We start from the raw sequence: 13,547 nt of genomic DNA, 5'->3' as shown, positions 1-13,547 counted from the left end.
TGATTTTTCCAATTTTTCTAAGTTTTATAAGTAGTTATATAGTAGAAATAGATTTAGAAGCAGCATTTTTTCCTTAACCCTTAGCAGAGTAACTACACACATTCCTCAACCCTCTTACCCCGATTCCCCATATCAATATCCCCTGAATTCCAGTAGAAATGTTTAGTCTGTTGTCAAGGTAGGTCTCTTCTGTTTGAGGACATCTAATCCTGGCCTGAACCGCAAGAGTACAGTCAAGAACTGGGTGACGGTGCACCCTTTGTGCTCTGAAGAAGATGAAGATTGATGAAGAGGGGGTCCCGAAAAACCCCCAGCCCCAATTCCCAGGGGTTGGGATAGGGGTGGATCAGGGCAAAAGCCACAGGGTGGGAAAACTTCAGATTGGACAGGCAGTATTATAAATTGCAACAACTGAGGTACGGGGAGTACGCGCACATCTTGTTATTTCATTAAATCCTTTTCTCATCCCCAATGAAATTGCTTTGGAGTTTTTTTTTCCTCAGTTCCTTTAGGCAAGAGAGGGGAGTTGTACAGCTTCTAGTAATCATAGAATTTCTTCAGCATATTTCACAACTTCTCCTCGAGCAAAGTCCTCTTTCTTTCCAAATTGCTTCATGAGCATATTTTGGAGTCAGTCCAGATGTTAATTTGTTTTCCATCTGCCAATTCTAAGGTTCAAATGAGAGCTATCAGTTCTGTTTTCTGGGTTGAGGTTCCTGTAGGTAAAGGATTTGTTTCGATTACCTCAGTAGTGGTGGTCACAGCATACCCAGTCATCCTCACACCTCATTTTACAAAACTGTTGCCATTGGTAAGCCAGTCTTCTGTGTCCAGGAGTGGTTCTTCTTTGAGGTCCAGGCGACTGGAATACACTGCTTCCATGGTCTCCAGGCAGTTGTGTACAATGGGTTCAGCTGTGGTTTTACCTTCTAGGAATGAAGCTGGGCTGACAACGTTAGTTACCTGCCATAAACGACACCGACCTGTCACTCCCAGAAAGGCTTGAAGGTCTCTCACCGTATGTGGTTTAGGTGTCTGGCAGATGGTTTTCTTTCTTGCTGTTCCCAGAGAATGTTGTCTCCCAGATACTTTATATCCCAGGTACACCACTTGTTTCTGTACCAGTTGTACTTTCTGTTGAGAGACTCAATACCCATTCAGGTCCAAAAAGTTTAAGAGGTTGACTGTCCGTTGGATACATTCTTGTTTTTCAGTAGCAATCAATAGATCATTCACACACTATAATATAAAAAGTACACCCTCTCCCGGTGGTGACTGCCATTGTTCCAATTCTTTAGCTAATTGGTTCCCAAAAATTGTGGGAATATTTTCGAACCCTTGAGGTAACACTGTCCAAGTGAGTTGAGTTTTCCTTCTAGTGGTGGGACTTTCCCACTTGAAGGCAAATATCCTTTGACTTTCCTGTGCTAAGGGGAGGCAGGAAAAAAGGCATCTTTAAAGTCTAATACTGTGAACCAAATTAGATTTTCTTTTAATTTTGTTAAGACGGTATATGGGTTTGCAACAGTTGGATGTATGTTCTAGCTATTTTATTTACTGCTCTTAAATCCTGAACCAACCTATATGTTACATTTGGTTTCTTGACTGGTAAAATTTGGGGTGTTAAAATCTGATTCGCACTCTACCAAAAGTCCTAACTTCAAGAAGTTATCTATTATTGGTTCAATTCCTTTTCTATCTTCTAGCCTCAGTGGGTATTGTTTCCTAATTACTGGTTTTGCTCCTAGCTATAATTCTGTTTGAATGGGAGTTGCCCATTTCGACCTTCCTGGTGTTTCAGTAGCCCAGACCCCAGGGTATACCTGATCCAAAAGTTGATTGACATCCTGATTGTTCTGGTTTGGTTCCACATGGCTTATTGTTAAACTTAAAGTTGTTATTAATTGTTCTTCTTTTACCTTAAATTCAATTTTACCTTGTTTAAATTCTATTACAGTTCCCAGATTTTCTAGTAGGTCTCTGCGTCCAATAGGGATTTGGGTGAATTTGGTAAATACAAAAAATTATGCACTCCCATTTGTTTTCCAACTTTGAACTTTAGGGGTTTCAAAAGAAAGCTTTTTCTGATTGGTCAGTGGCATGCACAACTTAAACATATTTATCACTTTTAGGTATTCATTCTTGATTCAAAACAGAAAATGTAGCCCCAGTATCAATTAAAAAATCGAATTCTTTTTTACCAGCAGGTCCCCTAGGGGCAGGTCCACTGCCCCTCCCCACTCGGTACTCTGTAAGCAACAACAGCCCCTCCTGTGCCTGTATTTCCACCTGTTAATTCAGGGTATTCTTGCTTCCAGTGTCCCTCTTTTCTACAATATGCACACTGGTTCTGACCCAACCTTGTCTGTCAGGAAGGTAAACCTTACATCTAATATTTTATCAATGATACTTTTTACTTAGGCTTCCCCCCGGAATACCTCCAAGATCTTTCCAATGTTTTAATATGCATCTGTCGTAGTTTGAAGAAAGGTTTTCCCCCTGGAGTTGGAAAGTGGTTAACTCCAGGGCTAGTGTTCTTGGTGTTGAGCCAATCAGCGCCTCTGCGGAAATGACATATTCACGAACCGGAAAAGGAGTTAAAATTGAGTAGCTGGAAGGAGAGGTAGCCATGAGTTGAGATGCCACGTGTTAGAGAGTGGGACAGGGGGCCTTTGCCCCTCCCGGTCCTGGTTGGGGGGCCAGGAGCACCACAGCATCTGAGTGGAGCCCCTCCTGAGGTTGGTGATCGAGGGGAACCCCAAAAGAATTGGAGAGACTCCTGGATTGCATTTTTCTTCCCCCCTCGCAGTGTGGGGGGGAAGCGGCGGCAGAGGCAGCACTGAATAGAGAGTTGTGGTTGAAAGCCAAGACTGGCTTCTGGTTGAAAAGACTGTCAAGAGAGCAAGAGAAGATAGTAGGCGAACAGTAAAATATGGCATGGAACCAGACTGAGAGACGCAGAGACATCCAACGGGGAGAGAGAGTCTGCAATGAAGCAAAGTCAGCTGGAACCAGTTCTAGGGTAAGAACTGAACTACAAGCCCTCAGAACTTTCTGACCCCGGGGAGGAGGGGTGGATACCCCAACAGAAGTGGCCCAAGAGTTTGATCCCTGGGGATAGGGACTTTCATGGAATGCCCTGCACTCCGTGATATGACCACGGTGAAGCGAGCCTTGTCCCTGCCTGCAGTCCATGGGTGAGACCTTCGGTTGGAACCGAAGGGTTGAGTAGGGGTGAGAGAGAGACCCCCTGCATTCTAATGAAGAGAGAGAGATTTTCCAGCTATGACAAATCGAAACTGCTGCCTTGAAGAGGAGAGACTGTGCTGCCCTGAAAGTGAAAAAGACTTCTTCTTCTTTCCTTATGGACATTTATGGGGGGAAAGGAGGGATTTTGTCTGTGTAAATATATTATTTTACCATAGGAAAGTTAGTTAAGATTGTTTTTATAGTATTTATTTTGTTAGTAATAAATTTTAATATAATTCCCCCATGCTGAGTTGTGCCTGCCTGAAAACTTCTCTCACATTGGAGCGAATTGTGGGGGGCTTGAAAATTGTTTTTTTTGGAGTTTCAAACTATGACAGCATCCCAGGGGAGTTTTAACAGTTATGTCTTTACTAAGTTTTCCTCACATTATTTGGGGGCTAAACTATTCGTAATATGTCACCAACTGCAGGTGTCATATCTCCAAAATGGTTTCCAATCCTCAAAATCCTGAATGACTTCCCAATCAAATCCCTGTTTTCTTATTTTTCGTGCCAACCTGGCTTGAAATTTCTCAAGTTCCTTAATTATTTCATATCTCTGCCTTTCTTGTCTCTCCTCTTGCTGTTTCAGTTTCATTTAAAAATTCCCAATTCCTAACACCTTGTATGATTTCTTGATCAAATCCCCATTGTCCTATTTCCCATGTCAACTTAATTTTGAATTTTTCAATTTCCTTAATTACTTTTTCTTTCTGATCTTCTTGTTCTCTCTGGAATTTTAAGATCTTCTGGAATATCCGAAAGAACTTCATGAGATCCACTAGATGTCACCCTTGCCCACCAGATATTTTCCAACTTTTGATTAGGCCTGCACTGTATACACTCAATCTTATCTCTTGAGTTCCTCTGGGCCCCAGAATACTGATGCAGTATGCTTATAGTTAACTGTTCAGTGCTTCCTCCCATACAGCAATATTTTTAGCATGATAATACCTTTAACAACGTGCTCCTAGATGTTTCAAGGCAAGCAAGGTATATCAGGTATACAATAACTTTTCCAAAAACAAACAAGACAACACAAAATGACAATAAACACACACAAAACTATTAACACAATAACGGCACCCGAGCCCCAGTTCATAGGGTGGTTATGAACTTAAGGGAACCAATACCATAAATACAATCATACAAAACAAGGGATCGATCCTCACCCTATCAAAATACCACCCAAGTACCAACTCAGGAGTTTCACCTGTGGTACAGTGCCCTGCAGGAGGCATCCCTCACCATCTTATGGGAACTCCAAAACCAAAATAGACAAAATCAAATATCAATAGGCAGCAAGTTCTTGTCCAGCCCCACAAGAAGCCACTGAAGAGGGGAGTCCCATCGGGTAAACTTACCTGGGGCATGCCGAGGGGATCCCGAGCTTCAACAGATTCTGCAGCCAGGTGGAGAAGTGTCCTTTTGCGGTCACCAAATTGTTGCTGAAAAGCTCAGTATGAAGAACTGCTCAGAGACTTTGCATCTTTAAGCAGCAAAGATATTTATTGCAACATTGGGAGCAAGGTGGTTCTCACCACACAAAACTTGCTCAAAGGCATCAGTACAAAATTAAGGTATTTATACATTGATTCCATACATATTCATATGATTTCAACATCTACCCATGCATATTAATAATAGGCGGAGTCTAGGCGGAGTTTAGGGCAGTGCTTTCCAAATTCTTCTGGCACTGAATTTCGAGAGTAGATCTGACTTTCCTCCTCAATTCGGGGATTGTCTTCTCATCTTCCTCATTCTGACCTTTCTACCTTTCCACTGTTCTTGTCCTAACTACTGAAGTTTGCAGAAAGCCTTGGTTCTAGGTCGGTTTCTCCTATTCAAATGTCTACCTTGTCCTACTTTATTACCCCTAGGTTGATTGTATACCGTCTCTAGTATTCTTCTAGGTTTAGGTCCAGTGAACAGAACAGAAGAGCTCTTAGCAGCAGAACAAGTGCTGGGGGACTTGCTTAACAGGTCCAGATATCTCAGTTAACTCTTTTAGACCTGACTCTCATTTCACCCTGCCAGGACCCTGCTCCAGCATGGGCCTCCCATGGGATCACAGCCTCCTTCAGGCATCCACCTGCTCCGGTGTGGGTCTCCTGCACAGGTTGCAGGGGGATCTCTGCACCCTGTAGGTCTCCATGGGTTGCAGTGTGGCAGGAAATCTGCAGTATATGAGAAAACTGTGGTTTAAACATGTTTCAAAATGGCTTTTTGTAGTCTCTTTGCTAACTCATGCTTTCTTCTTCCCGACACCCCCTGTGAAGGACTGTTGTGTCCCATGCAGGAATGTCCTGGGAAGATGTCCTAAGGTGTTCTCATTGGCCCCTTTTAACCCCTTCCTATTGGTTGTTAACCCCTTCCTGCAACCTGTAATTGGTTACTCTGTGAATCCTCCTAAGCCTATAAATGTAACCCCCTCAACAATAAACTCTCTCTTGCCTCCTCTCCACGCCGGTGTGCTGTCTCTGTGCCTGCCATGGAGCCACATGAGTGGGAGTAGGGGAGAGCACATCTTCCCTCCAGACTCAGGACCTGAAGAAACCCCTGGTGCTGGAGGTCCCCCCCCCATCCACTTAAGCCGTCGGAAATGGTTCCTCAGATGGAAATGGAACTAGAACTGGGCCACTCCACACCACGGGGGAAAAGACTGCAGGATCACAGCTGACTCACCATGGTCTTCACCACAGGCTTCAGGGGAACCTCAGCTCTGGCACCTGGAACACCTCCTCCCCTTCCTTCTCCACTGACCTTGGTGTCTCCATAGTTATTCACATGTTCTAACTCCACTCTTCTCTGGCTGCATTTTTCATCTGCCCAATAACTTTTGTTTTTCCTTCTTAAATATGTTATCCCAGAGGCGTTACTATCATTCCTGATTAGCTCAACCTTGGCCAGTGGCAGGTCCATCCTGGAGCCAGCTGGCATTGGCGCTGCCAGACATGGGAGAAGCTTCTAGCAGTTTCTTACAGAAGCCACCCCTATATCCCCCCGCTCCCAAAACCTGGTCACACAAATGCAGTACAACAGGACAGGGGGTAAAAATAGGATGAAAAAGTTTGTGGGTTGAGATAAAGACAGGAAGATCACTTAGCTGTTACCATCACAGGTGTTGTGGGTTAAACCTCATAAGCAGCAAAGCACAACACAGCTACTCCCTTCACTCTCTCCCAGTGGGATGGAGAAGAGAATCAGACTGGTAACAGTGAAGAAACTTGTGAGTTAAGATAAAGCCAGTTTAATAAGTATAGCAAAAGCTGTGCATGCAAGCCAAGCAAAATAAGGAATTGATTCACTCTGTCTCATCAACAGGCAGATGTTTAGCCATTTCCGAGAAAGCAGGGCTCTATTACGCATAATGATTTCTTGGGAAGATAAACAACATAAATCCAAAATCCTTCCTCTTTCTTCCCCCAGCTTTTATTGCTAAGCACAACATCATATGGTATGGAATATCTCTGGCTGTGTCCCCTCAGAACTTCTTGTGCACCCCCAGCCTATTTGTTGATGGGTGTAAGACCCCAGTCCCGAAGCCCCAAGCTCAACTGGGAGTATTACTTTTAAAAACATATTCAAGGCTCCAAAAGTTCGCCCACTGAAATTTTGCAGAGCCTTTGGTTCTTTAATACCTCGAGATAGTGTAAAGAGAGAACACTGCACATGTTTCTCAGGAGATATTTTTAATTTTAGGGAAAACAATAAGAGATTTTGGCAAAAATTTTAAAGGGGTAGGTAACATACAACCAAGGTAGACCATTCCACAAAGCACTGACCCAGCACACACCAACTCACACAACTTAGCAGAATCCAACCCACTGGTTTTAAGTTATCCAAAATATTAAGAAAAGAGATTAAAAGAGTAAAGAAAGAAAAAGATTAAGAGAAGAAAAAGGAGTAAAGAGAGAGTAAGAATAGAGGAGAATAAGAGAAGTAGCTAGCACCAAAGAGCCCTATGGAAGTCCAGCTTCACATGGTGGAGGCAGGTCTCAGACGAGAAAGAGAAATAAAGACTATATACTGCTGTATTTATGTGCTTTGGCCCTCTGTGGCCACTCTTCCTAGGCAGGATGTCTGGCTCACTGACCACTCAGTGCCTCCAGGCCGGAGTGAGGGGTGGTGTAGCCAATCAGAGGCTGATTTAGGGGCTCCAGGGGGTGTGGTGTGGGTGGGCTCCCAGGCTTCCCTTCTGATTGACAGCTGCTACAGCAGAGTCTGCCATGTGGGCTCTGTGAACCCTGCCATGTGGGTTCCAGGGTTGCCATGTGGGCTCTGGCCTGGCTCTCCCTCCCCACACACACTTGATTGGTTCCGACCCAATAATTAAATACCGATCCAGTGTCTCACAGTGGGGCAGAGAGATAAACAAAGAAAACCTTGATACTATGTAAGCAATGGTCAGTGTCATGGTTTAACCCCAGCCAGCAACTGGGCACCACATAGTCGCTCACTCACTCTCCCCACAGTGAGATGGGGAGTAGAGTAAGAAGAATAAAAATAAGAAAACACATAAGTTGAGAGAAAAAAACCCCAGTTTAATAATTAAAAAAAGTGTAAGAAAAGAAAAGCAAACAAACAAAAAGAAAGGAAGATATAATAAAAACAGAAAACAAGTGATGCAAGAGAAAACAATTGCTTGCCACCAACTAATCAATGCCCAACCAGTCCCCGATCAACAGCAGCCCCTGCCAACTATAAGGGTCCAATAATGCTAAGACGATCCCAGATACAGGGGCAAAAAACTGGAATACTTTATTGAACACGCAAATGCAATTTAAGGGTCTTGGGGCCTGGACATGTTAATGAGGAGGATGAGTTATGTTAATTTGGGGATGGCTTTATGTTAACTAGAGGATTACACAGGTTTCTGCTACAGTTACATAATTGATTAATATTTCCCTTAACCAGGATTACATGGGGGGAAGAAAACAAAGGGGTTTCAACACTGTTTGATAACTTCATCTCAAAGTCCTTCCTTATCCTGCTGCAGGAGCCAGGTTAATCCACATGGTTGTACATCAACAGGTCTTGTGAGGAAGGTCCAGTTCTCCAGATTAAGGGATTTCTCTCAGCCTCTGTTGCCCAAACTTTACTGCATTGGCCCACCAAGCTCCTTTCTGCTGACAACTGGGTTTTGACTCCTACAGCCAACCTTCATCCCCTCAGTTTTATTGCTGAGCACGTCATAGAGTATGGAATATCCCTTTGGTCAGTTGGGGCCAGTTGTCCCAGCCGTGTCCCCTCCCAACTTCTTGTGCACCCCCACTCTCCTCACTTGTGGGGCACTGTGAAGAACAGAAAAGGCCTTGATGCTGTGTAAGCACTGCTCAACAATAACTGAAACATCCCTGTGTTATCAACACTGGTTTTGTCACAAATCTAAAACATATTCCCATACAAGCCCCTTCCCATCCTTTGATATAATACACAGATATCATTCCCTTAGTCTATGGACAACCCCTGTGAAGCATCTGTAAAAAGTCTGTAAAATGTCCACTGAGTTCATTTAGTCCATGACTTTGGGCTCCATCTGTTATGGTGGTGTCCTGGTTGAAGAGGGGGGTAGAGCTTAGAGCCATGTGGGCACGACCAGTTGGCTGCTCTATACCACCCATGTCATCTCTGGGGGGCGTGGTTTCGGGGGGGAGAAAAGGTGAGCATGCCCCTGGAAGTGCACCATTTTGTCTCCCTCTCTTCATGGGGGGTTGCCAGGATCAACCCTGTGGATATTGTCCTCTGCCACCACCACCCATCCCTCCAGGACATGGTTCTGAAAAAAGGAGCGAATGTGGTTCCAGGACATGGTTCTGAAAAGCAGCGAATGTGGCTCTGAGGTGCAGAGTGGAGTCAGCGCAGCACGGTGACAGTGCAGGAAGCAGTCGCAGGGAACGAATTGGCAGCACGATGTAGACGATCTAGCTTTCGGGGGTTTGTCCATCATTGTTTTCTGTTGCCTTGGGCTTGGAGACAGCTAAAACCATGTGACACTGCATGTGGGAACAGCCACCATCTTGTCTTTGTCCCTGTGGCCATGTGGAACTAAGTCAATGTGGTGAACACCTTTTGTGTGCTAATCACCTTCTCTTTTTGTATACTTTTGTTATTAATATTGCTGTTCTTAGTGTGCATTTCTTATTCCATTGTTGTTTGTTTTCAGTAAATTGTTATCTCAACCCATAGTCTCTGCCTTTGTCCCTCTTTTACCAGAGGGGGCAGGGTGACAGGGAGTGGCTTATTTGGAGTTTAATGTCCAGCTAGTGTTAAACCACCACATTCAATTGGCACCCAATGTGGGGCACAAGAGAGTTGAGATAACAACTTCGATCTAAACATTTGTGTATTAGGTACAGAACTTTCTGGTTACAATGTTGCTCGGTGTCTCAGTTTAACAAGACAAAAAATGTTTGCTAAGGAGGGTGGGATATGAGAAAACCCAAGCTCTTCCTTTTGAGAAACTGTAACTTCAAAATTAAAAGGCTCCAGTTTAAAAGGTGTAGAAAAGAAAATAACAACTCTTTACTAAAGAATGCATATATATATAGGTAACACAACAAAACAAGCAATAATCCCGTAACCAAACTTCCACCGAAAAAACCCAATTAAGTACTTTTTTGCCTTTCGGCACAGTTATAACCACAAACAGTAGGGGGCACTAGGAGGAAGGGACTGCAGTGCCTTACTCACGGTCACCAGGTGGCGCTGTTGGGCCTCTAGAGGAGAGAAGGTTGCAGTTGCTCTCCAATGGTCAGCAGGTGGTGCTGTTGGACCTCCAGGAGGTGCAGATTTGGGGCGAACAAGGGAGAGGTTGCTGACCTCCAGACGAACTCACGTAGCAAATGGCGGATCTCAGCAGCGGCAGTTGGTCTGAGACCCCAAGGTGAGCCCCCCCATAAGAACTATCTTGCTGTATCCCAGAGTGGGGGTTGTTGGAAGCCCCTCCACAGACAGCTGTGGAGGTGACAGCTGGCAAGAGACGGAGGTGCCAGTCCATCCAGGGATCTCCTTTGGTCCTCAGCAGCGCCGAGGAGGCGTCCAGGCAGTGGGCGGAGGCAAAAAACTCACCTTTGGGGTCGAAGAAGCCAAAAATGACCCGTCCGAAAAGATGAACCCTGAAACCAAGCACCTCCCAGTCAAAAACTGCCAGCCCTTCTTACCTTCTGGTTGCTTGTGCTTCGGCTAAAGTTACACAGTAAAAATCTATGGTAGAGGAAAACAACAGAGTCCTGCTTCTTGCAGAGAAAAGTCATTAGCGTTTCAATGGGAGAATCATTACATCCAAGAGGGGCGAACAATGAAGCCTGAACTTACCTCACCCCAGCCAGGCTGTTGGTGTGGAAAATTCACCAGAAGCTAAAAAAACCCAAAAAAACCTATAACACTCATCTGTTCATGTGGGTGTGGTACTTAACCCTATATATACTGCAGTATATGAACTATGTGTTCCTCACAATGTTGTGTTTCAGAGCAGGGAGAAGGATCAGGATTGCTTTGTTGATGTCCTGTGTAATATCAGTTTATGGCATTATAACATCAAGGGCAGTGGGAGTCATTTGGGATGTGTCTTCAGTGTTGTTTTCCTGTCCTGACCTTGGCTGCTACCTCTGGGGATTCATTAATAATTGTACCCATTCGGCGGGGGGGGAGGATGATTTTTCCAAGCCTTTCACTCCCTTCTCCTCCTTCAGGCTTGTTACATCAGTTTTTGAGAATTTTGAATTCCCTTTGGATATTAAAGAAAGCATGTTCTTGTTGCTATGTCTGCCAGGTTTCCTCAGTATGGTCTACAAGATGTTTAGAGTCAGTGCGGTCTATACCATATTTAGAGTCAGGACAGAGATTTCTAGGGAAGTTGTCCAGAGACCTGCCCCAGGGGTAGAAACACATGAGTAGCATGGAATGTGGGAGAAAATGGACCAACTTTTGAAGGATTATTCTGCTCCAATGGTTTGAAAGTTCACTCACGAACATCTACAGGACCCTGATAAAGTGGCAGAATATTTGAAAGAAAATTGCTGTGGCAGTTCTAGAGAGGCGCCAAGTTATGACACGTGCTGGGCCCTGGTTACTGCCAACTGGACACACGAGACAGCACTCTCAGGGGGAGGGGAAAGAAATCAGATCAACAGGCACTCAGACTGCAGTTGAACCAGAGGAACAACCCATGCTGGTAGCAGTCGCCCCTACACAGAAGAAATCCAAGACCAAATCAGTTCACTTAGTGAGGGATGAAGAGGAAGCAGGACTCTCACAACCAGAGGAAGACACAGGGCCAGAGATAATCACTCGATCCCTATCCCTGGGTGATCTGCAGGATATGTGAAAGATTTCAGTCACCAGCCGGGTGAGCCCCTGGTGACCTGGCTGCTCCAGTGCTGGGATATTGCAGCCCATGATATGAAACTAGAAGGTAGTGAAACCAAGCAACTCAAATACTTGTCCCAGGATGTGGATATTGACCAGGGGATTGGGAAAAGAGCAGAAACTCTCAGCCTCTGGAGGTGACTCCTGTCAAGCATGAGGGAAAGGTATTCTCTCAGGGATGACCTTTTAGTGCACAGACAGGTGGAACACTATGGAGAAAGGTATTCAGTACCTGAGAGAATGAGCTGTGATGGAGGTACTCTATAGGGATTCAAATAACTAGCAATCCCCTATAAATCCAGATGACATCCAGTGTACACAAGCCGTGTGGCATGCCAGTGCCATATGCCAACTCATTGGTAGCGATGTCATGGAAGGAAGGAGAACAAAAAGTGGACAACTTGGTTACCAAACTCCAGCTACATGAAGAAACTGTCTCCACCCCAATATGGGCCTGCACCTTGGTTGTGGAAAGACTGCCCGAGGACTTCCAGCAATTAAAAGAGGATTACCAGAAATTTAAGGAGGAAATGTCACATGCCCCACCAGTACAGACCAGAGTCTCTGCTATTAGGAGCAGGCACTCCCCTGCTCGAGAGAGAGGGTACCAACCACGAGGTAACCTGTGGTTTTACCTGCATGACCACGAAGGGGACATGAGGAAGTGGGATGGAAAACTCACATCCAGAATTGGCAGAGCAAGAACTGCCTGCTTGTTCCTGCCCACTGCCACCATTGTGGTCACTTCTGCATAGTAGACTCCGCCACTAGAGCCACATGAGTGCACCAGGACTGCTTATCGGCTTGGCAGCAGGAAAGTGAGTGATTTCTGAGTGACATTTTGTCTGTTATTGTGTGGGCGTTGTTTTGTTCTGGTTTGTTCCCTGTTATGCTTTTTTTTTAGTAAACAGTTATTTCGTTTCTACACTTTATTTTTTTAAGTCTCATAATTTTAAATTTGCATAATTCTGAGGCGGAGGGGTTTGTATTCCATCTAAGGTCCCACCTCCCTGGCATACATTGTCTTTAACCCAAGACAGAATGCTACCACAGCAGTGCACTGTTGACAATACTGCACCAACCGAGACTCTATGACCCCAATCCATAAGATGATTCATGAACTGGAGAGCCAGGGAGTGGTCAGAAAGAGTCGTTCACCCTTTAATAGTCCTATATGACCAGTGCATAAGTCTAATGGAGAGTACAGACTGACAGTAGACTATCGTGGTCTGAACGAAGTCACATCACAACTGAGTGCTTCTGTGCCAGACATGCTGGAACTTCAGTCTGAATTTGAGTCCAAGGCACTAAAGTGATGCCACCATCGAAATTGATAATGTGGTTTTCTCCATTCCTTTAGCATCAGAGTGCAGGCCACAGTTTGCTTTCACCTAGAGTGGTGTCCAGTACTGTAAGGTGATAGACCCATTTGATGCCTAAAAGGAACTGAGGAAAAAAACTCCAAAGCAGTTTAATTGGAGATGAGATAAGAAAAGGATTTAATTCCATTACAAGACGCGCGCATGCCCCTCTGTTACAGATGTTACAATTTATAATACTACCTGTCCAATCCCAGATTTTTCCATCCCCTGGCTTTTGCCCTGGTCCACCCCCAGTCCCGCCCCTGGGGATTTGGGGCTAGGGTCTCTGAGACCCTTTTCTCCATTAATCTTCATCTTCTTCGGGGTACAGGGGGCACATAGTTACCGAGAGTTTGACTGTACTCTGCAGTTTAGACCAAAGTACAAGTACTTTCTAAATAGAATAGGGCTACCTTGACAAGAGACTAAACATTTTCTACTGGAATTCAGGGGTATTGATATGGGGAACTGGGGTAAAAGGGTTGGAGAATGTGTATAGTTTCTGTGCTAAGGGTAAGTTCTGCTGCTTCTAAATCTACTTCTACTATATAACTACTTATAAAACTTA

The sequence above is a fragment of the Corapipo altera genome, unplaced genomic scaffold (assembly GCF_003945725.1).
Source record: "Corapipo altera isolate COAL_440 unplaced genomic scaffold, ASM394572v1 60747, whole genome shotgun sequence".
Taxonomy (NCBI): Eukaryota; Metazoa; Chordata; class Aves; order Passeriformes; family Pipridae; genus Corapipo; species Corapipo altera.
The sequence above is the reverse complement of the archived record's forward strand: the minus strand, read 5'-3'. Positions refer to the sequence as shown.